The sequence below is a fragment of the Ambystoma mexicanum genome, chromosome 6q (assembly GCF_040938575.1).
Source record: "Ambystoma mexicanum isolate Mex_15411 chromosome 6q, UKY_AmexF1_1, whole genome shotgun sequence".
Lineage (NCBI taxonomy): Eukaryota > Metazoa > Chordata > Amphibia > Caudata > Ambystomatidae > Ambystoma > Ambystoma mexicanum.
In genome coordinates, this window is record NC_090937.1 from 160,149,639 (window position 1) to 160,175,205 (window position 25,567).

The 25,567-nt window shown below is 44.8% G+C and overlaps 1 long non-coding RNA gene across 1 annotated transcript; it reads right to left on the minus strand.

Moving 5' to 3' along the window:
- Positions 1–365: 365 nt before the first annotated feature.
- LOC138515479 (uncharacterized) lies at positions 366–25,167 on the minus strand. The gene is made up of 5 exons (XR_011282019.1): positions 25,122–25,167; positions 24,343–24,412; positions 22,248–22,298; positions 3,233–3,469; positions 366–531 (listed from the first exon to the last, which is right to left on the minus strand). It is a non-coding gene; the product is annotated as an uncharacterized lncRNA (long non-coding RNA).
- Positions 25,168–25,567: the final 400 nt, after the last annotated feature.

The window sequence follows — 25,567 nt, forward strand, 5'->3', positions numbered from 1 at the left end:
GGCGGTCCGCGGCCCCTACCAGCATTCTCATAGTATGGCGATCTGGAAAGGGTGCGGTACGTTGCTACCAGCACCCTTATTGCCGAACCGCCATACTTATAATGAGGCCCCATGTCTCACAAAGCAGCACAACATTTGTGGTTATTGGCATAAAATGAAACATATGGTATCATTTCATTCCATCAGCAGAAACCTTGAAGAATAACTGAAGTCCATATCTAAGTAAATCAGCTGTGCAATGCCCCTAGCCTGTGGCTCTAATTTTGAGCACTTGGAGATTGTATCACTCTTCTAGAATTATGTAGAAATATACTCCTTTTTCAAACACATCTCCTTTTCCCAATAGAAACACAAAACAACATCTGTATGCAACAAAAGGCTTTATTTTGGAAAAACAGAAACCAAAATAGAACTAATCACCACAATTTTGCAGGAGAGACAATCATTAAGCTGAGTTGCTCCATCAATGCATTGGAGCTGATTAAGTTAAACGTTAATTCCATTGTATTTTCTTTTCTTCCTCTGCGGCATCTGCAAAAGATACAAAGGACGCGTTAATATCCGCAAGAGCGCTGCCCCTCTCATGATATGAAGTGCTCATGTTCTCTGGGTGGTTATGTTTTCTAAATGTTTGGAAAGTGTCGGTGGTTGTGAGGACCTGTATTTTTTAAGTGCTTTGTGGTATTACAGGCTGCTGGAAGGGTCATTCATTTTCACCATCACCAACTTAATGAAGTTATACTGGCTCTCTTTCAAATGATTTTTTTAAGGGGACATGGTAGAAGGACAGGCTCCAGCGGTATAAACAACAGTATACATATGTTGTGCTTCTTTGCCTACTGCGGATTGGAACTCAGTCACAGACCATACTAAATATGGTAGAAAACCTTCAACCGGCGGCCAAAGGGAGGTGACCTACTTATTTTTTCAAAGTCGCTGCAGGGAAGTTCATGTAGTTCTACCTACAGGATACATGACCAGCAGAGCACTCAGAGACGCACTTAAGTAAGCAGTGGAGGGAGGTGGGAGTCTTTTTTCGAAAACATGTTTTTAAAAGCTGCTCTTTCAAATGGGGCCTCCCTTCCCTCGAAAGGCATCAGATGAGGGTAACAAGCTGGAGGCTGCCTGCCAGAAGCATTGGGATCCAGAAGCATTTGCTGGACACCCTTGATTTCAAGGAAACTCCCACAAATATGCATGTGCTACTTGTGAACCATGTCCACTCACCGCAAACAAAACAGGAATCGATTGTAAGAATAGAAAATGAGAGCTAACCACTTCCGGATGTTTTACGCATAGACTAAAGGAATGGTTAGTGTGGTCACCAGTCATATAACATTGCAATAGATGGGTGCACTGGAGCACAGCAAGACACGTCAGCTATAGGGTCAGTGCCAATGTAATGCAAAAGGGCTCGTTCTTTGTGTTCCAACAATGGGCGCAGGCAGTGGTATACGATTAACAGGCCAGTTATGGGGCAAAAGGGATTCATTCCTGAGACTAGTCTCGCCGCACCTTCTTCCTGCTCCTCACTTTAGCTCAAGTGCTCTACTACCACCGAGATATCCTCTACTTGAAAGGCACACAGTATCGAAGGGGTTGCGCCGTAGTTCACCCAGAAAACCGTGTATTTACAGGAATCAAAATGAGCGCCTATGATTTGTGTACGTAGATGATTTAAATATTGCGAAGTAGATGGCTAAGAACCCATCGCGAGTAAAAAGGTGCGCAGTGCCAGAAGAGGGAAGGCGGTCGATAGTGGAAGGAGTTACGCTAGAGAATGGAGGATAGGGTGCATGTCAGCAAACGGCCCTCATTGGTCAGCGCAGTGATAGTGAATATATCCACATGCAGTGGCCCCCTGTGTTCCTCCAGTAGGTCAATATCACACTCACTTAAGCATTGCAATGATGTGTGGAAAAAGCGCAATTAAAAAACCCATGGCTCTCCTAAAAGATAAAACACTATATGCAAATATGACACTCTGCTGGATGTCAACATGTACTTTTTGTGTGAAAGCGCCCTGGCTGTGAAGAAGCCACCAGATCGCCATCGTCTCCCATTGAAAGGGTGGAAACTGAAGTCTTGTTTTACAATCATTTTCCACCTTAGCTTCCATTTGTACTACAGGTCCCCAGGATGCAAGTGGGAAAGGATGGAATACCAGGCATGGAACAGACAGAATATCAAAGTAATACTATCGAAAAGGGAACCAACTGAAAACAATTTTCAATTGTCTTACTTCACACGTTTATTAGATTGGGAGCTTTAAAACACAAACGGGTGACAGGATAAGATAAGTGTCCTGTGGAACAGACAACAAAGTGTTTTCGAGGAAAGAAGTGTAATTGTAGGCTCCTTCGTGGAGGGAGGAGAAATGGCGATAGCAGGAAAAGGGGAAGGGCATTGTGGGATGGTGGGTATACGCTTGATTGCATTTAGGTGTCTTTACATTTTCTTTACGTTTGATTTAGATTTTCACGTTTGTTTTTGTACCATTTCCAATACAATGTGGGCCCGATTCATGAAATTATCGCACGCCTCAAAGTGACTTTTCACTGCTGTGAAGTGACTTTGCACTGCCGACACAAACCCTGGCACATGGAACTGTGCAACGTGTATTTTTGCAGTGCAAAGTCATTTTGTACTGCAAAAATGACCACCTGCACTGACTTTGCACTGCAAAAATACACGTTGCACAGTTCCATGAATCAGGGTTTGTGTCAGTGCAAAGTTACTTTGAACCTGGCAAATCTTCCATGAATCGAGCCCTTTGTCTTCATAGTCTTAATTCTCAAATTCAGCATTTCTCATGCATGAGAGCAGGACCATTCTCCTGAATGTGTTTGAAATGTTGGTGCGAGAGTCTTCCGCAAGTTGCCTTTGGAGGTGCCTGATTGCACTCGTACACATGCCCGTTAATAAGTCCACATGTTGCATAACACGACTTTTCAAGTGAGATAAGCACTATTTGTGTCCTTCACTAAAATCCTTTTTATTACAAGCATTGGCAAAGGCCAACAGTTTTGGCTTGTGTCTAAATATTAGGCATTTGCCGTGCATTGCTATTAGATACCCCGGTACTCTCACCATTTTGCACTTGCTACCCTCAATAGCTACTTAATACCACGATGACAGTGCCTGCCAAGTGCCTTTCCCATGCCTACACAAAAGCCCAAACTGTTGGCATTGCCATTGCTTGTTAAACATTGTTGTGTTGCTCTGTTTATACCTTTTGATTTGCAAATAGTTGTGGGAGGACTCTGCTTCAGCGCTTTCCAGTTATGTTAGCAGCAGTAGTAGTCGTGGTGGGAGTTGTTGTGGTGGTCGTGGTAGGGGTAGTTGTTGGGGTAGTAGTGGGGTATGGGTAGAAGTAATACACAAAGGGGGGCCACTTGTATCCGGGGTATCTCCTCGGTGGTCTGAAAGGTGGGTATCTTCTTTCCCCGCTGTCGCTCTCGCTACTGTACTGTGAAGATAAATGGATATAATACACATTTAATTAGGCAAAACCAGCACATTTTAAACAACTCTATTCAGAAAATATGCCCTTTAAAACATATCGGAGGTAGTAGTTCGCAAAGCGTTTTGGGTGTCATAGCTCAATTTGATCAAATTGTAACTGGCACAAATCGTCTCGAACTTACAAAACAATGCAAAGGAAATTTGTGATCAGCCACACTGTTCAGAAGTATTCCTGCAACTGATAAGACGTAATTGTGAACATTAGCCGGCGTCGCATCCAGATAGGATCATAAATGTCAGCATGTGCCACACTTAGATAGAATTGTGATCGTTAGCCTTTGCCCAATTAACCAATCCACTAACAATTTCACCCTTCTGCATACACCTCTCAAATTCTAACCAAACACAACCACAAGCCTATAATTCAACAATCTGCACAAACTTTACTACACTGCAACAACAAAACAAACCACACATAGACTCGCACAACAGAACACAATGACTAACGACCAGAAAACACCCCAAGCACAGCCAACGGACCCACCGGGCTGAGGCTGCCAACAGCACATAACTGCTCTCTTCCACATTTCCAGCGTATTCCCGCTAACTCAGCCCCCCTTCCCTTTTTCAGAGCCGCCAGAGCGCCAGGGGACCACTCCGGTGGTGATAGTGCACAGTACAAATATCCTTTAACATTAACATTAACAGACCACCTTTGTATATGCAAAATGAATGTGCGTGAAGGAGTGCCGATGTGTGGTCAGTCAAAATAAGAGAGAAACCTGCAAATGCAATTGAAGAATCCTGTTTGACACAATAGAGCAAATGACTTGCACCTGTACCAATAATCCTTTGTTCGATCTCGGCATAAGTCAGACTTGGGACCTGGGAAAATCTGCAGGGTTACATTTTACTTTTTTTAATTTACCCCAAATTTGGAACCCGGTGTCAGATAAAACATAAAAAAAAATGTTTTTCACTTTTTGCCTGTGCATGCCAACTTTACCCTAAATGGGTTTGCACCTGGTGATTTGTTATTGTGAATGATATTCATTTGCACTTTCATAGTGCAGCACACACAAATGACATATGACGCATATGTAATGTTTTGGCAATTGTCATATGTGTCCAATTTGGGAGTGGTGACATCTGTAGTTTGCACCTGCCGCAGAAGGCAGATTTGATGGGAATTGGCCCCTCTATATCAACATATGCGATAACTGCAAAAAAGGTCCTTGAATTCAAGGCACATTTTGGAAATTCAACATGTTAAGAGTTTGCATGTCTTTATGCAGGCAGGCCGCTTTGGGACCACACCCCAGGGGCAACACCTTTGCATCTGTGTCCCCCTGCCACAATAGCACTCTGTTTGCCTTCTCGCTTCTCTGGAGACCACCCTGCTATTGTCTCCGCTACATTGCACCTCCATCCCCCTTTCTCGGCTTTCCCCCTAATTCGTTGCAGCCCCATATGACCATTTCCCCGCACTCCCAATGTCCTCCTCACTAGTGTAAATGCCACCTATGCTCATCATTTGTGACTCTTAGGGCATCCCTCCTTCTCCACTCTCCTCATGTTCATCTCCTTTCGGCGTTTCCCTCGATAGCTCCTGTCGCCTTCACACCCCTCACACCAAACCGTTGTGGCCACTCCCACTTCCTCCTTGGTTCTGCTCATGCGCAAATCCTTCCAAATACATTGCACTGTTCAATTGAAGTTATGTCTATTTTTGTTTAGCGGGGTGGGGGCGACTCCTTCATTTCTATTTATACTTCTCTTACCTTCAGTGATATCAGAAAGGCTAATTCAGGCAGCCCCATGTCTTGATCTATGCTAACACCCAGATGTATTATGACTGGACAAAAGTGCATGGGAATACATACACAAGCTCATGGTGCCAAAACAAGCATACACTAACTAGTGTGGAATACATACACAAGCTCATGGTGCCAAAACAAGCCTACACTAACTAGTGCACAAATTAATTTTGTTCTTTCAGACATTAGCTCTGTCCTACAGCAATGGCAAATGTTTGTATAACTAACTATTTTGTGCATTACATCTAATCACCATCGGTAGGCGCTGTGGAGTGATGGGATATGCTGAGAATTCTCATAGGGGATGTCTGTTTGCCTCACTGTGCCCTTAGCAGCAGGTGCAAAGCCGTTATTGGTGCTTGCACTGGTCAATAGCGTGATACTCCCCTTGCAAGTAGCGGTAAGTGTGTATATCTTGGTTCCAAAATGAAAATGGTATCAGGTTGTTGTGTATGGCTTCACTCATTTTTGAGAAACTGCATCCTCCTGCTATGGTGTCATGGCATTGGAATGTAAAAATCAGATTCCACTGTAGTGACATTGCGGCTGGGGAATGTGTCCTCTTCAATGCCTCTCCTGGTCCTCCTTAAACCTTTGGAAAGCAGATAATGTCCAGTGTCCTTCCGTGACTACATGGGTATAGCTCCATAAAAGCTTGGAAGCTGCAAACACCTATCTCCCACACTGTCAACACCATCACCATGTATTGTAAGTGATCCTATGGAATGCAGACCTGAAATAGTGAAATTATTCGAGAAATTGAGTGGCAGAGGCTACCCAGAAGAAGATCTGCTATCCACCAAAACCAAACTAGCAACAAGAACACGTGAGTCTCTTGCAAGGTAAAACACACAAAGCAACACCATCAATAGTGTTTGTGTCAAAATACTCAATACAGAGTAACCAAATCAAGCGGTGCATTAACAACACTGGAACATTTTAACCAGTGATGTTAGAAACAAGGATTTATTCCCGAGGTCTCCGGTGTTCGCTTACCAACGTAGCAACAACCCCAGGAACATGTTAGTTAACACGAGCAGATGTAAACAGTTAAAAAAGAGTCGCATACGGGGCACTTTTCCCTGTCTTAATTGCAGTAATTGTAACAATGTCACAAAGACAAATATGTATTTCACCACAGAAGAGGAGAGAAGATCCAATTGAAACGTTATGCGACATGCCTCACAGAAAATGTAGTGTACTGCATAAGATGCTCTTGAGGCATCTATTATGTAGGAGAAACCGGCAGAAAATTAAGAGTGAGAAAGACTGAAAACAAATCTTGTATTCAAAACAGGAATGCTCTCTCAGCAGAAGCAAGACATTTGGTAGATAAAAGTCAAAACATAACACAATTAAAATTCCAAGTATTAGAAGTTATCCATCCGCACAATTTGCGACAGAACGTTAAAAAGAAAAGAGACCAACGCAAAGCATTTTGGATAGACAGATTGAACTCTCTTTCACTAGATGGGATGAATAAGGACTGGGATTTAAATTGCTTTTTGTGAACCATATGTATCACCAAGAATGTAAGACTTCTTGTGATTAAGGTTAACCTAGTGTTTTTGTCCAATCAATGAAGTTGTACATGTCTTTTCAGATATTGATAGGCTGGCGTATTGGATATGGCACATTGTCACTTTATGCTAGTCTTAACACCGGTAATTTACTCAATTTACCCCAGGAAGACATGCTAGAGAGTAGCTAGCCTGAACCAACTTATTTCACATTATTTTGAAACTATTTCACGGTGATAGTATTTACTTGAATAGAGGTTTCTACACAGACCGATCTTAGTATCCCACATGATGACTAGAGAACACAGTGTGAGCTGACCAACACTATTTGCACGACACTCTGACAATGTTGCGTTAACATGCTTAGTTAGATATCATTTTCAATAGGGACACTCCCATTTACTTACTTTTCTTCTTTCCTAACTCAATATTATATATCCCGGGTGTTCGATCCGTACAGTACATATGAGAATGTTTTTAGTTTTGCTACATTTTTTTTACCTGCTTTTTGTTAGCTGCATTTTTTGAAGCCGCACTTTTAAAGAATAATTATGGTTGATTGGATGTGTTCCTTGTACAGTGGATTGCCATTCACTGTCCCTTGTAACAATTAACTACGCTTTAATGGTTGCATCCCACTTGCTTAAGAAGGCTGCTGCCTTTTCTATTGTTTATAGCTGTCGCTCACACTGGGTTTTGTCCTCTCCATGACAACTGAGACGTTTATTTTCACAGCAGCGCCGCGGGCGCTGTTCTTTCGAGCTGCATCGCGCAATCGAGATTGCTTTTGTGAATCCACTCTAAAGGACTGTACTTTGCTTTACGCAACGGTAAGCATTATCTTGGCATCTACTGTTATAGGCAAACTTTGCAACCTGATTTAATAACTTATGACAGATATCCTTATTATAAATATAACGAGTGGGTTACGCCGCTGCACACGACACGTGTGCCATACCAGCAGGTTAGTGACACCAGGATTACTTTACACTGGGTCTTCATCTCGCATGAGTGTCCTTCACAAATAACATAAGACCCCGAGCTTATTGATCGTACGCAAGGTAATTGCTCCATAGTTTAGCCACATTTGAGAACAATCACAAGTATCATCAGTAACATTACCTAAAGTATTTTTAGGGCAATTGAATCCAGACTCTTGTAAAAAAAGGCCTAATTGAAAAACAAAGCACTTAACTAACAATTTAGAAATTAGGATACAATGCCTTGTACTTTATTTATGTTTTCTCATCCTTTGTATTACCTCTTTTATTATTTTATATCTCTGATTTCTCCTATATGTTGTTTTCTTTGTATGTTCATCATAAGGCCAATTGTTATGATGACATTGCTAATTTATGCTGACAATATAACTCTGTAGTTTAACATATACCTAGATATGGTGATGTAATTATGCATATTATTGACTGCTTGTTATCAGATGAGTACTATAGACCTTGAAGAAGGACCATTAAGTTCGGAAATGCATTGGTCTGACTAAACATCTGCTCTATCATTTTGAAAAAATTAAAAGATACAAGAAGCTGAACCGCCGGCTTGGATCATTTTGCTGAACAAGCAGAACATCGAAACAATTATTCCACAGAGTTTACAAATGAGAAAACCAACCACATAGTGGATGATAGGGTGTGCATCCCACATCGAAGGCTATTGAGCTTAGGTCTTTTCGTTCAACACGATCATCATGAACAATGTTAAGCATGTGTGACGGTGGGTCAGTGGCTCTGTCAAACTGACCATCTCATCTCTGCTGAGGACCCACAATTGGAGGCAGGGCGAGGGGAACACGATGGAGTGGGGGAAAGGTGTCAGGGAACCAGCTATTATTTTGGTTCAGATTGAACGAAGAGGGCAAACACAAGCAGAATACCAGGCAGTTTGCTACTTTGGGAAATGTGAGGGGGCACACAAGGGAGTTGGGGTATTGTTTTACTCTGTAGGGGCAGGGCAAATGTGAGAGAGGTGAGGAAGGTTTGCAGGTTGCGGGAAACATGGAGTGTGCAGAGAGCTGCACATCTATGGTGTGCATGTGTTAGCAAAGATTTCAATGTATGCGCAATTTTCCCTACAGTTGTGAACCCAGGATGTCTGGTATGCTGGGAAGACTGGGACCACCATGGTCTGTGATTGGCCCACATCTGGGTTGGTTGAATGTGAGCATATCTCCCATTGGATGCCCTAATTTTGGCGCGAAGCAAACTTTGCATACTAGAAGGCACCCTACACCCATTCCAGGCCGATCTTCTGAGTTCTCACCAAACTTAGTAAAGGAGCCAAGTATCCAGAACTGAAGAAGCAGATCCATTTAACAGCAGGTGACCCACTGGAAGAATTGGAACCCTGACCACGCTGTTGTCCCGTCAGAGCCCCTGTTTCTGATCGATCATAGAAGGCCCTGCAATGGGCGCTTTGACCCATTGGAGCAGTGGGACTACCTACTCTCGGCACCTCCTGCTTAACCTGCAAACAAGCCTCTTCGGAAGTGTTCCTGGACCGCCCAGTGAACTGACCAGCTCATACAGGACCTTTGCCTTCAAACCGTCGCCGTCTCGAGTTTCAACTTGAGACTTTGGGAACCGTAAGCTCTTGGTAGAAGGACACTCCCACCGAGTTACATACTTGCATTCCTAGGTCTGGAATTTGGAGAGTCCGTCTGAACCCGATCTTACAAAGTACCCGTGTCGTCCCGCTGTGGTGACAAGCTTTGTGGGTGCCTTGCTGCTGTGCCCCCCTGTGCCCTAAAATAACCTGCAGTAGAACTGGCCTGATCCCTTGCCCAGAAATGGAGAAAAGCCCACTGTCCCGCCACAAACTGAAGCCCTGGAACGCAGCCCCTGAAAGCCAGAGAGATGCACAACTGAGGGACTGAAACCTGCGAGCGAACTGGACTTGACTGGCGAAGTTTGGCCCGGACTGCGTCGAGGGTAGGTGAGTACTTGCAACCATAGACCTTTACGCACGTGTGTCCCCCAAGGGCCACTCTCCTTTGTTAGGAAAGCCTGTGCTACCATCCTATTCCCGATTTCTGGAACTTACTCTGTCCTCTTGTGGAGGTCCTCCTTGAATAGTGGAACTTTATTCTTCCCCACATACCCCCCCTTCCTGAGACACTACAGCCCCTTGAAGAAGGTCTGCTTTTTACTATAACTCATGATCCAATGCTGTCGCGCTAAACGTACTTTTGAGCACAAGGATCCACACATCATAGGGATTGGACCCTATTAGTTAGGGTTTGGGTTGCGGAATAACTGCCTAAACTATATTCCCACTGTCTGACCCCCTTCTGTTACTGGTTGTGGATCTCTACTTGTTTAATGTTACTTTAGGACAATAGTTACTGTTTATATGTTCCCTAGTATTTGGTTGTGTTAAATTTTTAATAATTACGGTGGTTTCATCTTGTGTTTGATTTAAAGGGCCTTTAATAAATGAATATCTATTTTTGATGTATACACCTGACTGAGAGTCATTTATGGTGCTGTTTGCTGTGTGTGCTGATTGTGGACTTTTGATCACCCCCTCTCCTCCTGAGACCTAGTCTTGAATGCCATCCAATGCTACCTTGATTGGTCTGGCTTGTCCAGAAGGTTACCCTGTTCCAAGAAACTAGGCTGGGCTTCTGAACCTCTGCCCACCAGGTCAGAGTTCAGAAATCCATCTTAACAAATTGGTGTACAGCGGTGGGATAGGATCGAAGGTACCCAGTGTTGCACACTGGTAAAAGTACCAGAGTTACACTTAACTAGGACACATAGTGACCTTAGTGAAAACTTAACTGCAAAGCTAACAACCTAGCTTAGAAAATGGAAGCAAAAACGAACATAATTTGAATGCTTCCAAATCAGAGACACTGAGAATGTTGTGCACCGAGAGAGGCTTATCCACTCAAGGTACCAAGGTTGAGATGATCCAAAGGATCATGGATTGGCAAGAGGATCAACTCAATGCCATTACTTAAGATGATAGTGCAGAAGATGGTGGTACTGCACTCACTGACAGCTCTAGCAGAACTGTTGCTGCCATCATCCATGGAGTCCATGAAGACAGGAACGAGGAAGAGTCCCAAGTTTTGTCTGTTGGCTCTGATGCTGAAGCCATGCTTGAATTCAAGAAACAAGAGCTGCTGTTTAAGCAAAAGGACCTTGAGTTCAACATGACAAGGCTGAGAGTTGATCAAGCAGAAAAACAAAAGGACAGGGGTCACCAGTTGGAGCTGGCTCAGATTCAGGCTACAACTGGCTACTCCAAGGGATCTGGAAATGAGTCTGGGTCCTCTTCTCATCCACGGTTTCCCAAAGATCTGTTCAGTATGAATTATGAAAAGAATGACATCATGGACTGTTTAACTGCATTTGAGTATGCTTGTGAAGTACAAGCCATTGTGGATGCTGACAAGATTGCATGGTTGCTCAGTCGACTACCACGATCTGGCTGAAGTACCATTATAGCCATGTCAAAGGCTGACAGAAAAGACTTTGTAAGATTGAAGCAAACTCTCATCTTAACGTTTGGGAAGACTCCTGCGCAATACTTGAAGAGATTTAGTGGGTGCAGAAAGAAAGAAGGTAACACTTAGGTGTCCTATGTTACTGATTCCTTGAGAAACTTGACTGGCTGAGTTGAAGGCTATAAGGTCACCACCTTTGAGGGCATGATATGTTTGGTCATGCTTGAACATCATTTTGCATCTTGTTCCCCTGAGCTTAAGTAGCACTTGGCTGACTCTAAGGAGATAGAGCCTAAGAAGCTATGCAATACAGCAGATTTGTAGGTGTCACCCAGAGTGTTTTTTAAGGACAAGATTACTCCTGGTAAGCAGGAGGAGGGGAAAACGCACAAAGATAAAGAGGGTGGGGAATCTGATAAAACGTTCTCCCAAAAGAGCCACACAAATAATAACAAGAGTACGTCCCAAGAGAATGTTCAGGGTAGTGGGAGTCATCCTCCCAGACAGAACTCTGGTTACAGTAAGCCTCCCTATGTCCCAAGACCTAGTGGATCTTGTGTGGCTTGTGGAGCAAGTGACCATGTGAAGGGTGACCCCAGATGTAAGGTCAAAACCGTAGGGGTCCACTCTATGAGTCTGGCCTTCCCCTCTTATGAGGAGGAAGAGATCACAGGGGGATCCTTCTCCCCAGGCTCTCTTCCCAGTGGTATAGAATCTGAGGTAATCCTGGTTTCCCTGGGTTCCTGGGAGCTTAACGTCTCAGATTCATATGCTAGTATTCCAGATAACACAAAGCACTACTTTAAAGACAGTGTGCTAATCAATGGAGTAGATACTCCTCCCCTTAGGGATAGTGGTACCAGCATAACTGTGGTGCATTCCACTTTGGTAAACCCAGGGGAGCTTTCCAGAGCTCCCCTGATGCCCAGCAAGTTAGCTGATGGTCCCCCTCTGAAGTTCCCAGTAATGCCTGTACATTTAACTATCAATGGTACAATGGTTAGGATTCCAGTGACCATACAGCGGCAAGTCCCAGGAAAGGTCATGCTGGGGAGTGATCTCAGAGACTTAGGTCTTGTCGGTGACACAGCAGATAGACCATGGACAAGGTCACAAACAAGGACTGCCTTAGCCAAGACCAAGGCACAGCCCAAGCCAAAGGGGAGACCCAACACTAAAGGAGTCAAAAAAGATGAGGCGGAAAGAAAATAGTCCCCCTAACTCACCTACCACTGAGGTGGAGGTAGTTGGCCAAACACCTGAACCTGACGAGGAAGAGGTGTTGCCTGAAATTCTCAACCCACATGACCATCCTGAACTCCAAAGTTGGTTGGTTGAAAGTGGTCCTGATAGGCCTCAGTTTAGTATGGGCCAACATGAGTGCCCATCATTGGAAGGCCTAAGGAGACAGGCATCCTCCCAGCTTGTGGGTGAACCTTGTGGGAAGCATAGGATCTATTGGGAAGATGGGTCCCTGTACAGTGAGCCCACAGAGTATACAGAAGGAGACCATAGGAGGTTGGAGATTCCCCTTCATGTAAGACCCTTCCTCTTGCAGCTGGTGCATGAAGTTCCCCTTGCTGGTCGCCATGCCATCACGGGAACCAAACAAAGGTTAGCCAAGATGGGGGTCCAGGTAGAAAGCCACTGCAGGGGTTGTGCTATATGCCAGTTATCTGGGAAGAGTGGTGCAACAATCCAGGCTGCATTGGTAGCACTCCCAGTTGTGGGGGTACCATTTGAGAGGGTAGGGATTGACATTGTTAGTCCCCTTGACTCTCAGACATCCTCAGGCAATAGGTTTATCCTGGTGCTAGCCGACCATGCTACCAGGTACCCTGAGGCCATCCCATTAAAGACAGTAACTGCCAAGTCAGTTGCTAAAGTTTTGCTTGGCATATTCTCTAGGGTTGGCTTCCCTAAATAAGTTGCTTCTAATAGGGGCATCAACTTTATGTCCAAGTACATGCAAGCCACGTGGAAGGAGTCTGGGGTGACTTATACGTTTTCCTCAGCATACCATTCACAAACCAATGGCTTAGGTGAGAGGTTCAATAAAACCCTCAAAAACATGATTGGGGCAATGGAAGAACCCCAAATGAGAAAATGGGATCTCCTCTGCCATGCTTATTTTTTTCCTACAAAGAGGTACCTCAAGAGGGGGTTGCTTTCAGCCCCTTTGAGCTTCTTTTTGGTCACCTTGTTAGGGGACCTTTGGCTATAGTCAAGGAGGGGTGGGCCATGCCTACTCCCCCTATCACTACCAATGCAGTGGACTATGTACTGGGACTAAGGAAGAGAATGGTCCTCCTGATGGCTCGGGCCAGTGATAAGTTGAATGCTGGGCAAGCACTGGTGAAACACTGGTATGACTAGAAGGCTTCACTTGTCAACTTTACACGAGGCCAACAAGTCCTGATCATGAACCGTATAAGGCCTTCAGCTTTACAGGATAAATGGCCAAGCACTTACTCAATGATTGAGCCACTGGGTGAGGTAAACTATTTAGTGGACCTTTGAAGTGATGTGCAGGCTCCAAAAGTGTTCCATAAGAATAGACTAAAGGCTTTGATCCCTAGGGTTGAAATTGCTGCACTGCTCCTGGCCTCAGATATAGAAGAGGAGGAAACAGAGCCTCTTTCTGACCTGTTCCAAGGCAGTCCTTCAGACAGATCCATTGAGGGTGTCAATGTGACCCCTCAACTGACTTCTGTTCAACAAGATGAGGAGAGAACTTTGCTGAGGCAATTCTCCCCCTTGTTTTCCCTAGCTCCTGGTTTGACACTGTGGTGCAAACATGACATTGACACAGGAAATAGTGTGCCTACCAAAGGTAGGGCATAAAGAATGTCAGATAAGGTGATATCTGACATCAAGACAGAGGTCAACAAGATGTTAGGTCTTGGGGGGATTGAGCCCTCCAGTAGTCCTTGGTAGAGTCCTGTGGTTGTAGTACCAAATGCAGGTAGCTCTGAGCTGGGGTTCTGTGTGGACTACAGGGCTCTGAATGCTGTCACCAAGACATATGCTCACCCCTTGCCTAGAACCGATGAGCTGGTGGATATCTTGGGAGCCTCCAATTACCTCAGCACATTTGGCCTCACTGCAGGGTATTAACAAATAGCCCTAGCAGAACATGCCAAGGAGAAGACAGCATTCTCAACTCCAGAAGGCCTTGCCTTTACCAGTTCAGGGTAGTGCCACTTGGATAGAAGAATGCACCCGCCACTTTCCAGAGGCTTGTGAACCATGTCCTTAATGGGTTGGATGAATTCTGCTATGCTTATATGGATGATATAGCAGTTTTCAGTGCCACCTGGGAGGATCATGTGAAACACCTCAGAATTGTGTTGCAGGCTCTTCAGAAGGCCCACTTGACCATAAAGGCCAGCAAGTGCGAAATTGGTCAAGGTACAGTGGTCTACCATGGTCATGAAGTAGGTGGAGGGAGGATTCAGCCTCTACTCAGTAAAATAGTACAAGACTGGCCTACCCTGACTACTCAAACTCAAGTGAGAGCCTTTGTAGGCCTCACTGGGTATTGCAGCAACTTTAAGGCAGACTATGGCACCATAGCTGCCCTTCTGATTGCTCTCACAACTCCAAAGAAATCCAAGAAGGTCTCTTGGTCTGAGGATTGTGGGAAGGCCTTCAATGGTCTTAAATGCTCCTTGTGCTAGGCTCCTGTCCTCAGGCCCCTTAACTACAAAATACCTTTTTTTGTGCAGGCTGTTTCCTCTGCCACTGGGATAGGTGCTGTACTATCACAGATAGATGGGAAAGGCAATGAACACCCGATTGGATTCATTAGTCACCAGTTTGAGGACAGAGAGCTCAGGGGGTCCACAGTAGAGAAAGAATGTTTCTCTGCTGTGTGGGCCCTAAGGAAGCTGAGGCCCTACCTCTATGAGATCCACTTCACTGTGCAAACTGTCCATAAGCCCTTAAAGTGGCTCATGAACATGAAGCGAGAGGATCCAAGGTTGCTAAGGTAGTCCATAAGCCTGCAAGGGTTTGACTCCACCATTGAGCATAGGCCAGGTGTCCAATATAGCAATGTTGATGGTTTGTCCAGAATGTTTAGTCGACATGAACAAGCTGCCCATCCAGGAGTGGATTAGTTCCCCCTTGTCGTAGGTCAGGGAGGGGCGAGTGTTAGAAAAGATTTCCATTTATGTGTCATTTTCCCTCCAGTTGTGACCTCCCACCATTTTGCTTTTGTCTGACCATCCTAGCCTGACTTTTACCAGTGGAGCCCAGCCTTCTGCTGTACTCTGCTGGGCTTTAGCTCGTCCTGTGAGGGAGAAACTGACATTGTGAGGGATTTGACCATCCGCACGGAAAAAGTGCGCTCACCTGGGCTTTTTTTTGTTTGTTTAAAACAATGAATGATGGGAGAACAACCTCCGAAAATATGTGGGGCCATTCCTGCACATATTTTCCACGCTCACTGTACGGCAGAAAAATAGTCTTGTACTCTGGGAGGACACAGTTTACCAGCGCCGCTCTCCCCTGTCATGTGTAGCTGACACCTGACAGCCATGGGTACAACAAAAGCCTTTGGCTGTGGGTAGCCTGATTAGAATTTCAAGGCCCCATGGATTTGCATCTCCATTGTCAAACCTTGCTGGTGGCGGCGAATACTGAAGAATGTTAATTAGCAGGCCTCAGGGAAGGCCTGAGTGCAGGAAGTGACAATGGAGACCAAATGCCAACAACTCTTTGTAATGCAATGTGTCAACTTGGTACTAACACCCCTCCTTGGTATGAAAGGGCAGTGATTGTCCTTTCTGGAACTACTCCTTTCAGAGCAGGGAAGTATGTGAATTGTAGGAGACGAAAGTCTGCCTGCAGCCCGTTACTTAAAAGGCCCATGTTATGATCAAGTGCCACATAGGGCTAAGTTAATTAGGGAGACACTTTGATGTACAGCAGACAGGAAGATGGGTGGGACTTAGAAGTATATGTTGTCATCCTTCCTCTGTTAGTTGCAAAGCGTCCTGTTTCTGACCTGAAGCATCACTGAAGATTGTTGGTGGAGACTCAGGATTGGCTCACTTAAGTTAGGCTTCACCTACACCAACCCATGGGCCCTGTTTGGCTTTAAACAAGAGCTGAGCCCCTCCCTGATCGGATCATCTGAAGACTTTGCAAGGAGTAAGGACTCGTTTTTACCCGAGCTGAAGGTACAGTCTACCTTACATCTTCCGCCAGTGAAGGAAGGCCAGGAGTTCCAAGAGAGAAGCAAGATCCCTCCCCTAAACATCTCCCAGGGAACTGAGGGAGATATCTGACTCAGAGGACCCATCCAGCAGCTCCAGAACCGGTACCCAGCCAGCACACAGCGTGCCCTGCTAGGTTCTGATGGCAAGCTTCCTAGGTGGGAAATGCCGGAGAGTCTCTGGAAAAAGGACAAGGCCTTAGCCTGCTAACACTCTCCTGAGCTTTGGGCTGACCACCTTGAAAGGACACGAGCCCTGCGTAGAAGCTAAGAGGAGTGCCACACAAACATCATCCAGCGTCCATCTTTTTAAGGACAATTTCGAGACAGTTGAGTCCTACGAACCGCATCCGACGGCACCGCTGTCTGTTGTCATGGCGCAGTCGAAAGAGCCGTCCGAGACGCCTCGACCCACATTCCAGATCTGCCAACCAGCACAGACACAATGATTCTTGGCCCAAGCGGGCCCGCAGAAAAGCCTGCAGACATCCGGCCAGCCTTGCTTGCTGTACTGCCCGCCGCCTGGTACCCACAGTTATCTCCCGCCACTAACTCTGTCTCATGGGCTGCAAAGCGCCCTGGAACTTTCGCAACGCTGTCGAGCACCAAGAACATCTTCAGCACCAGGTACATTGTGGTCCTGCCCCCCTCGTCCTTCTCTGAAGGCCCCTAGAGACAGTTACGACCCTTTGCCCCTTTGGTGTTGAAACCAAATAACCTTGAACAGTAAGACTGATTGCTTTACCAACTACCCTCCTGTCAGTATCCAGAGTGCATCCCTTTCCTTTGAGAAAATGTCTGTCCTCTGTGTTCCTTTACAGTGTGGGTTGTAATTGTAGTGTGCTAGACTGTCTGTTGTAGTAATAATAAGGTAGTTATTTGTATACAAGCTTGACTGGACAGTCCCTTTTATCATTGGGTAATAATTGTATTTTTGCTGTGTTGCAACTAACCAACTGTTAGGCAGAATCCCGTGCTGTGCCCTTAGGGACCACTACACACGATTAAGACCACAGGTGGCAATACATGTTTTACCTTTGGTACAAGCCTGTACTACTAAGTTATAGTGGTAGCAGTAGCAGAGCAGCCAGGCTTATCTCAAGAGTGTATGAGCAGTAGCAGAGATTACACAAAGGGACCACAATTACTGTGACACAAGCAAACACTGACTCAAGGTTTCAGGTAGAAAAATATAAATACATTTATTTTTAAAGCATTCGTTATAAACACAACACTTCTATTAAACTTAAATAAAAACCATACGTTAAATATACTACAACTAACCAATTCACTTTGTACAGTAAGTCTCAAGGTAAGTACCCTGTGTTGAATGCACCAGTGTTAAGAACAAAACACGTTACCGCGAATACATTTGCAATCACTTTTTGACAGGTCGGTCTACTAACTAAACGCGTATCCGTGACATGAAATGCTACCGGGGTAAAAACACACTTAGCAGTTGAGATATCCAGAGGGAGTTGGAGGCAAAAATCACAGGCAATATTTTGGTTAGGCAGGCAGAATCAAGAAACACTCAAAGACAGGAGTTAGAAAGTCAAAGGGCCGGAGCCAGGCTTGAGAGACACCGGGGCCTGTTGCCGAGGATCACACAGTCAGATGGTTTGAGATTCAACATAGCTAAAAGTACTTCGATATTGTCAATGTACGGAAGCAAAAGTTATAAGAAGGAGGGAAGACAAGGGCAAGCCTTGGAAATGAAGAAAAGGGATTCACCCAGTTTCTTCAAGCAGAACACAGTACCTTGTTCCAACTGTGCAGCTGGTGCCCTGGCAGCTGTTCCTAGTGGTTTCCCGCAGACCCACGATTCCTGGAGCTTCGTTGTGAAGGAGGACGTCTGAAGGGGGTCTGCACCACACAGGGATGAGGCCGGCAGCAGCGACACAGAATAAAAGGTGCACTCCTTAAAAACAGGAGAGGCTCTTCAGGTGGCTATCCGGACTACTACAGCTGTGTGCAGCGATTTCGACCAAGGAAGAGGATTCTCTAGCTGTGGAAGATGAGCTGGTTGTCCCCACCAAGCTCAAGGGAAGAAGACTCCGGACTGGATCTTCTCTGGGTCGTTGAAGGTAGATAGCTCAGGACTGCAGCAGGGCTTCACCGGGACGGGGTAGTTGCAGCAGCCGTCGTTCTCTCCGCTTCTCGTCGGTTCCTTGTAGTTACAGTGGCGACTCTCTCTGACTTCTAGCCCAAGAGACCTGCCTTTTATGTGCAAAACCCCCATTCACACAGCCTGGCTGTCAATCATGCAGCAGGGGGGTTGTCCAGCCCAGACAACCACCTTGACCAATCATAACAAAGTGCGACTTGGGTTTCCTAGGATACCCTGTGCAGGGGGTGACTACACCCCTCCCTCACATTCAGCCCACCTAGACACCCAGGCGCCTTGAGGAGGGCTTCTAGGTAGAAGCCCACCAAAAGACAGCGAACAAAGAAGGCAAACCTTTTGTGCCCTGCAAAGCAAAACACAAGAAGGAGTTCAACAAAAAGAAATGGCGTATAAACTGCACCGGAGCCAAAAGAAAAAGGATTTGGTCAAGCGGGTTTAAGTTCTAGGCTAATATGAAAGCCTACAATATTACCACGGTTATATAAGATAACCGCGGTAGAAAGTTAGAGTAGATAGCGTTGCCACCAGCCATGTCTAAATGTTAAAAGAGCGAAACAATGCTCTAGGAGGTACAGATCAAAAGGGATACAAAATAACCCTTCCCAGTACTCCATGGAAGATGGGGTGTACTGGATCTATGGTAGATTGACTAAGTAAAGTTAATGGTAACTTTACCCTTTTCTGGGGGACAGTAGTCGCCTCAGAAATGGAGTCGGTGGGAGTCTGAACGAAAACCCACTGCCACTGCACAAAAGGTGCTGTGTGACACACACAAAGAAGGGGGCTACTGAAGTGGTGTCCTTCAGAGCCCACAATCGCGAAAACAGGTGGAAACACATAGCAAAACACAGGTAAGAATGGGGGAAAAGCTCTCTCTCTTACCAAGTGGAAGTCCAGGAAAGCTGCTGGGGGACTCACTAGGTGAGGGAAATTAGCCATAGATGAGAATTCTCCCTAACACCAACCACCCACGACCGTGCACAGATAAGCCTTCTGTTCCGTCCACGTTAACAAAATTGGGCAAGGTGGTCTTATAATTTACTTGTATTCCGATCTGTTCAGATCCCATCTGGTGTGCTAGAGGTGTGGGGTTGATTGATGGTTTAGAAACCGATAATCATCCCTGGACCACTGGTTACCCTGAAGTTGATTCGTCACAGACATGCCCTTCAGACTGTCAGTACTGGGAGACTTTGTTTCCCTTAGCCTTTCACTTTGTTACCATTTCTTGGTAACTTATTATCAATGCGCCGTCCAGTGCAGTGCGCTGGCATGTCTTTTTTCATTTTTGAGGCCCTAAACACCCTTAAAGGATTTTTGGTGAATGTACAAGTGTGCCCAGGGCAGAGCTGGTGGCAGCTGTTAAGCATTTTTGACTCTTTTTCAATGGTCCAAACCATGTTTACCTCATTTGGCCGAGGACAGTGACCAGTGCCAAAAATGGCCCTGCCACAAAGTCCTTTGTTCGGTCCTTAGGCCATGTTGTCCCTTGCCTTCCCCCGGTCGAGCAGACCTGGGAAATTCCTTATTTGGTCATGAAGGGTCACGCGCAAACTGAAGCTTTAACAGGCTTCTGCATTCCTTGTGTGCGTGCGCCCAGTATGTGGGCTGGACTGTCTAGTTACAATACACATCCTGAGTGCCAGGATGTGTGGTGTGCTGGGATGACTGGGACCACTGTGGTCAAGGATTGGTCCACATCTGGGATGGTTGAATGTGAGCAGATCTCCCATTGGATCCCCTTCATGTTGGCGCGGAGCAAACTTTGGATAAGAGAAGGCACCTTACACCCATTCCAGGTCGATCTTCTGAGTTCTCATCGAACTTAGTAAAGGAGCAAAGTATCCTGAACCGAAGAAGCAGATCAGTGGAACCGCTGGTGACCCGTTGGAAGGTTTGTCACCCTGACCCCACTGTCAGAGACCCCGTTTCTGATAAATCATAGAAGGCCTGCAAGGGTGCTTCGACCCATTGGAGTAGTGAGACTAACTACTCTCGACACCTCCTGCTTAACCTGCAAATGAGCCTCTTTGGAAGCGTTCCTGGACCGCCCAGTGAACTGACCAGCTTATATGAGACCTTTGCCTTGGCACCACCATGGTCTCGATTTTCGAATTGATACTTTGGGATCTGTAAGCTCTTGATAGAAGGCACTCTTCCACCAAGTTTTGTATTCCTAGCATTCCTATGTCTGGAATTAGGAGAGTCTGCCTGAACCCGAGCCTGCGCGGTACCCGTGTCACCCGCTGTGGCGACAAGCTTTGTAGGTGCTTTGCTGCTGTGCCCTTCTGTGCCCTAAGATGACCTGCAGTGGAACTGGCCCAATCCCTTCCCCAGAAGCGGAAAAAAGGCCACTGTCCCACCACGGACTGAGGTCCCGGAAATCAGCCCCTGAAAGCCGGAGAGAGGCACAACTGCGTGACTCGAACCTGCAAGCGAACTGAACTTGACTGCGTTGAGGGTCGGTGAGTGCTTGCAACCCATCATACACTTTTACGCACAAATGTCCCCCAAGGGCCACTCTCCTTAATAGGGGTAGCCGGTGCTACCATCCTATTCCCGATTCCTGAAAATTGCTCTGCCCTCTTGTGGAGGTCCTCCTTGAATAGCAGAACTTTATTCTTCATCGCCTTACCCCCATTCCTGAGACACTACAGCCCCTTGAAGAAGGTCCGCTTTGGACTTTAACGCACAAGCGAGTTCTGCTGCGCTGAACATACTTTTGAGCACGAGCACCACACTTCGTAAGGACTGGACTGCCTATTAGTTAGGGTTTGGGTTGCTGAAGAACTGCCTAAAGTATATTTGCACTGTCTGACCCCCTTCTGTTACAGGTTGTGGATCTCTTCTTGTTTAATATTACTTTAGGACAATAGTCACTTTATATATGTTCCCTAGTATTTAGTTGAGTTAGATTGTTGATAATTACTGTGGTTCCATCTTGTGTTTGCCTTAAAATGCCTTTAATATATGTATATGTATTTTTGATATATACACCTGACTGAGAGTAATTTGTTGTGTCGTTTACTTTGTGTGCTCATTGTGGACTTTCGATCGCCCTCAACCCTCCTGAGACCTAGTCTTCACCGCCGCCAATGCTACCTTGATTGGTCTGGCTGTCCAGAAGGTTACCCTGTTCCAAGAAACTAGGCTGGCATTATGAACCTCTGCCCAACAGGTCAGAGTTCAAAAATACATCTTAACAGTATGTTTGGCTCAAGCCTGACTTCTCTAACTCCCGCAATGATGGTGTATGTTGACCGAATAGGGGGTGGACATTGGTGGTCTGGGGTACATTCAAAATTAACATTACAGGTGGCTAACCATCAGTAATGAAGTGCATTTCACATTTGTGTTCTTACCAACATTCTGGATATCTTGCGATTCATCATCTTTTTCTATCAGGTGTCACCCAGAAAACATCAGTGGAATACTTTCCCATTGTTGCTAGCTACCCATCTATAATGTAAGATATTTGGGGCTACTTCAGAGTGCCAGGAGATCACAGAACACTTGAAAGCGACTTTAAGCTAACTAATTCAACCACAGATGAAAGGTATCCTTTATAACACAAAATCACATTCAATATTTATAGAGACATAACTTCTTGAAAAATAGCAAACTGGATTACCGAGCCACTCCTAGACGAACTCCTGGCTTCACGCATGTGTTCTTCTGCATTCTACAAAGGGTTAAATGGGTAAAACAAAAACATGTATAAAGTTAGGTACTCTAAAATAGTTTCCATGTTTAAAGTGTACCACATAGTACCATCTTAAATATCGTTAGCACATTTGGGAGCCATATTAGAGAAGGGTTCCATGGATGCAATTGCAATGAGCACTAGAACAATAAGTGCCCTTGTTGAAAAAATGTAGGTCGGCATTGCAGAAACTTTGCAAAAAACTTGTGCTTCCAATGCAATTTTGCACACAGGCAACGTCTGCCCTAGTACTATTACCATTCCCTTTTCTTAGACCTCGTGTAAACATGCATTGAAAGAATAGGGGCCTGATTTACAAAGCGTGTTTTCAATGTTTGTCCTCTTCTTAATACCATCGAAAATTGCACTTGCACTGGTGCACTTTGTCTATAATCTGGCCCCTGCAGAGTGTACGATTCATTTTAGCAGTGAATCTTGTTTTTTAAATGTTTTCGTTACTGTTGAAATCGTTTGTTAGGAGCCTAGTAGTTTTACAGAATATGGATTGAAATCCATAATCTTTCCTGGAAAAGGATTCAAAAGCTCTATATTTGAAATGGTTGATTTGAAATACATGTACTTCCCCATCTTCACACCCGGGGCGCACATGCCCAATGTGTCTCTCCTTTGACCCTGGGCCTGCTGTAGGGCATTGATTAGGTTTTCCTTGTGGTGTTTATTTTCTGGTGTACCTCCTTTATACTTCAGGATTTGTGTTTTTTGTCACTATGTTTTATTGTGTCTCTATAAAAATGTCTTTCCAAGTTTAGTTCTAGATAAAAAATGTCAGTTCAATATAACTGAATCTAGAGGGCCCATAGATGATGGGAGCTTACTAATTACTACTACTACTACTACTACTACTACTAATAATAATAATAATAATAATAATAATAATAATAATAATACTATAAGTAATACAACATATAAGGTCTTTATATAGTAATTCGTACCAGATTCGAATGCTTCTAAGCACTTTCATATTATCCGTTCTTATTACTCAGCTTATTAGTATTCAATGTATCAACATCAGGTAGATAAAGGATGGATTGGGCCCTGACGGTGTCATGAAATAAACCCTCCCCTGTATAAACTCTCCCTCTGAGATTTTATTTCAGAATGAAGTCTCCCCCTGAGACTTTATTTTGAAATAGATTATCCGGGAGGAGGAATACTTTCGCGCCCCCTGCAAAATTAATTCTCCCCCTCTCTACGTGCTGCAAAGGCGCGTGATACAGGAACCAATTCAATCCCTTGTAACCTTTTTGATACATGAGATATCTCGGCCGCATGTGGCTTCTTTTCTTCCCACATGTAGGTGGTCGTAACGCCACCAAGGAATCCTAGTTTGCTGTATTGTGCTGAGAGAAAATGACAAAAAAGAGAGAAAATGGGTTTTTTAAGAAAACGCCAATACAATGATGTACAAAGAAGCCTGTGTTTTCTTCCTTGTAAAAGATAGGAACAAATGGTTTGCTGTTCTGAATTCACCATTTTTCAGGCTTTCAAGAACAGGTTGAGTGGAAAGAAAAAAACACATATTTTTGTAACGTTACCATCAGTTTTGGGAGATTCCATTTCAGAATCCGTTCTCCCGGGGAATAAAAAGCCTCCCCGGAGAGACTTGATTACGGGGGAGGGTTTATTTGGTAAAACGGACATTTAAATTTGAAAAGTTCCTGCTTGCCCAATGTCAGAGGCAAGGACTTAACCTGAAGCCATACTTAAGGACTTCATAAGTGTGTGCACGAAAACTAACCAGGGCAATGGGAACGACCAGCGCATCATTTAGGCGGGTGCTTTGAAAACATGGCATCTTCTGAGGTTTTTTGAGTTGCTTGATTCTTTGAAAATTGAGACCAGATTTGCACCATTACAATATAGTAACATTTCTAATTCAGCAAAAGCTGAGGCTGGCTAAGTTTAGCAATGATTCACTGATTGTACTGGGAGAGGGATCTCTGCTGCTGATCAGGTCTGAATTATGTACAATAACTTGTGAAACTGGAAACGGGTTACTTACACTGATGCAAACATACAAGGCCAACACACACGACAGAAAAAGTAGAGCCTTCATTTTTCACTTTGCTTTCCTAGAAATAATCGACAAAGAAAAAACCTAGGTCAGTCGAAATATTCAACAGCCTTCTTTAAAGCACCCCCACCTCCACCCCGCACCACCATCAACATTTTCTAAAGAATGAACCCTTGTCTTTGGTATCCTAAGACTCAAATAGTGTCACAGACCTGTAAGCATGTTGCCTTGTGTCTTTGCAAAACAAACTAACCTGATCTAACACAACACACATATCGTCTTGCAATCGTAGTTTTTGAGAGAATTTCCAAGCCTGTTAACAGATGGGATTATTTGTGGAGACGCCAGAATTACAAATATGTCCCCTCTGTCCAATTATGGACTTCGAGTAATCTGCACAACTTTGGTTATGTCTGTGTTGAGATTTAAAATAAATTGCAGGCTTAAATTAGAGATCAGAGTCAAGTCCAGAGTGGCTCAGTGCAAAAATAGATGAGACTGCCAAAAGTCTGCACGGTTGTTGCTTTCTAAATTGCTTTCTTGTTCTCTTGCTCTACAAGATAACATAACGTTTGGAGGAAGAAAACCTGGGCCTGATTTACAAAGTGTTTTTCAATCGGATTGCACCATTGCAAAGTGCTTTTCTAAATCAAGCCCCACATGTGCCCCTAACCAGCATGCGCTACTTATCCGCGAGCAAATTTGACCCTGACAAAAGCCAACACATAATCATCACACACAGACAAGTTACACAAATGCAGCCTCACCTCTGTCCTCAGTCTGCTGCGCTTGCCTGGAAGTACAAGGATGATGTATTCTGATTGCGGCTTCTGCAGAATTTATACTGCGTTAACATAGAGAAGAGATTAATGGGATTAAGTATAAAACAATACTTTTACTGTTTGCATGTGCAGTAACGAGATGGGTGGAGCGCAGGATTAATTAGCACAATGGTGGGATGTGTCATGTCACTCTTGCAACAAACCTGCATTTTCTGTTATTATGGTTGAATCTGGGACCATGAACAGTCATGTTGTGTTAATTTGCATTGGGTGTGAATGCATTGTCCAAAAAACCTCACAAGTACTCTGCATAATACAATGTACGCTAAGCTGTACACAATGTGGACTTCTGCCCTCTCTGTGTGCCAGTGACTTGAGGTTGCGCACACATTGATCTTTTGCCAAGGGGCCTAGCCCCTAAATTAAAACAA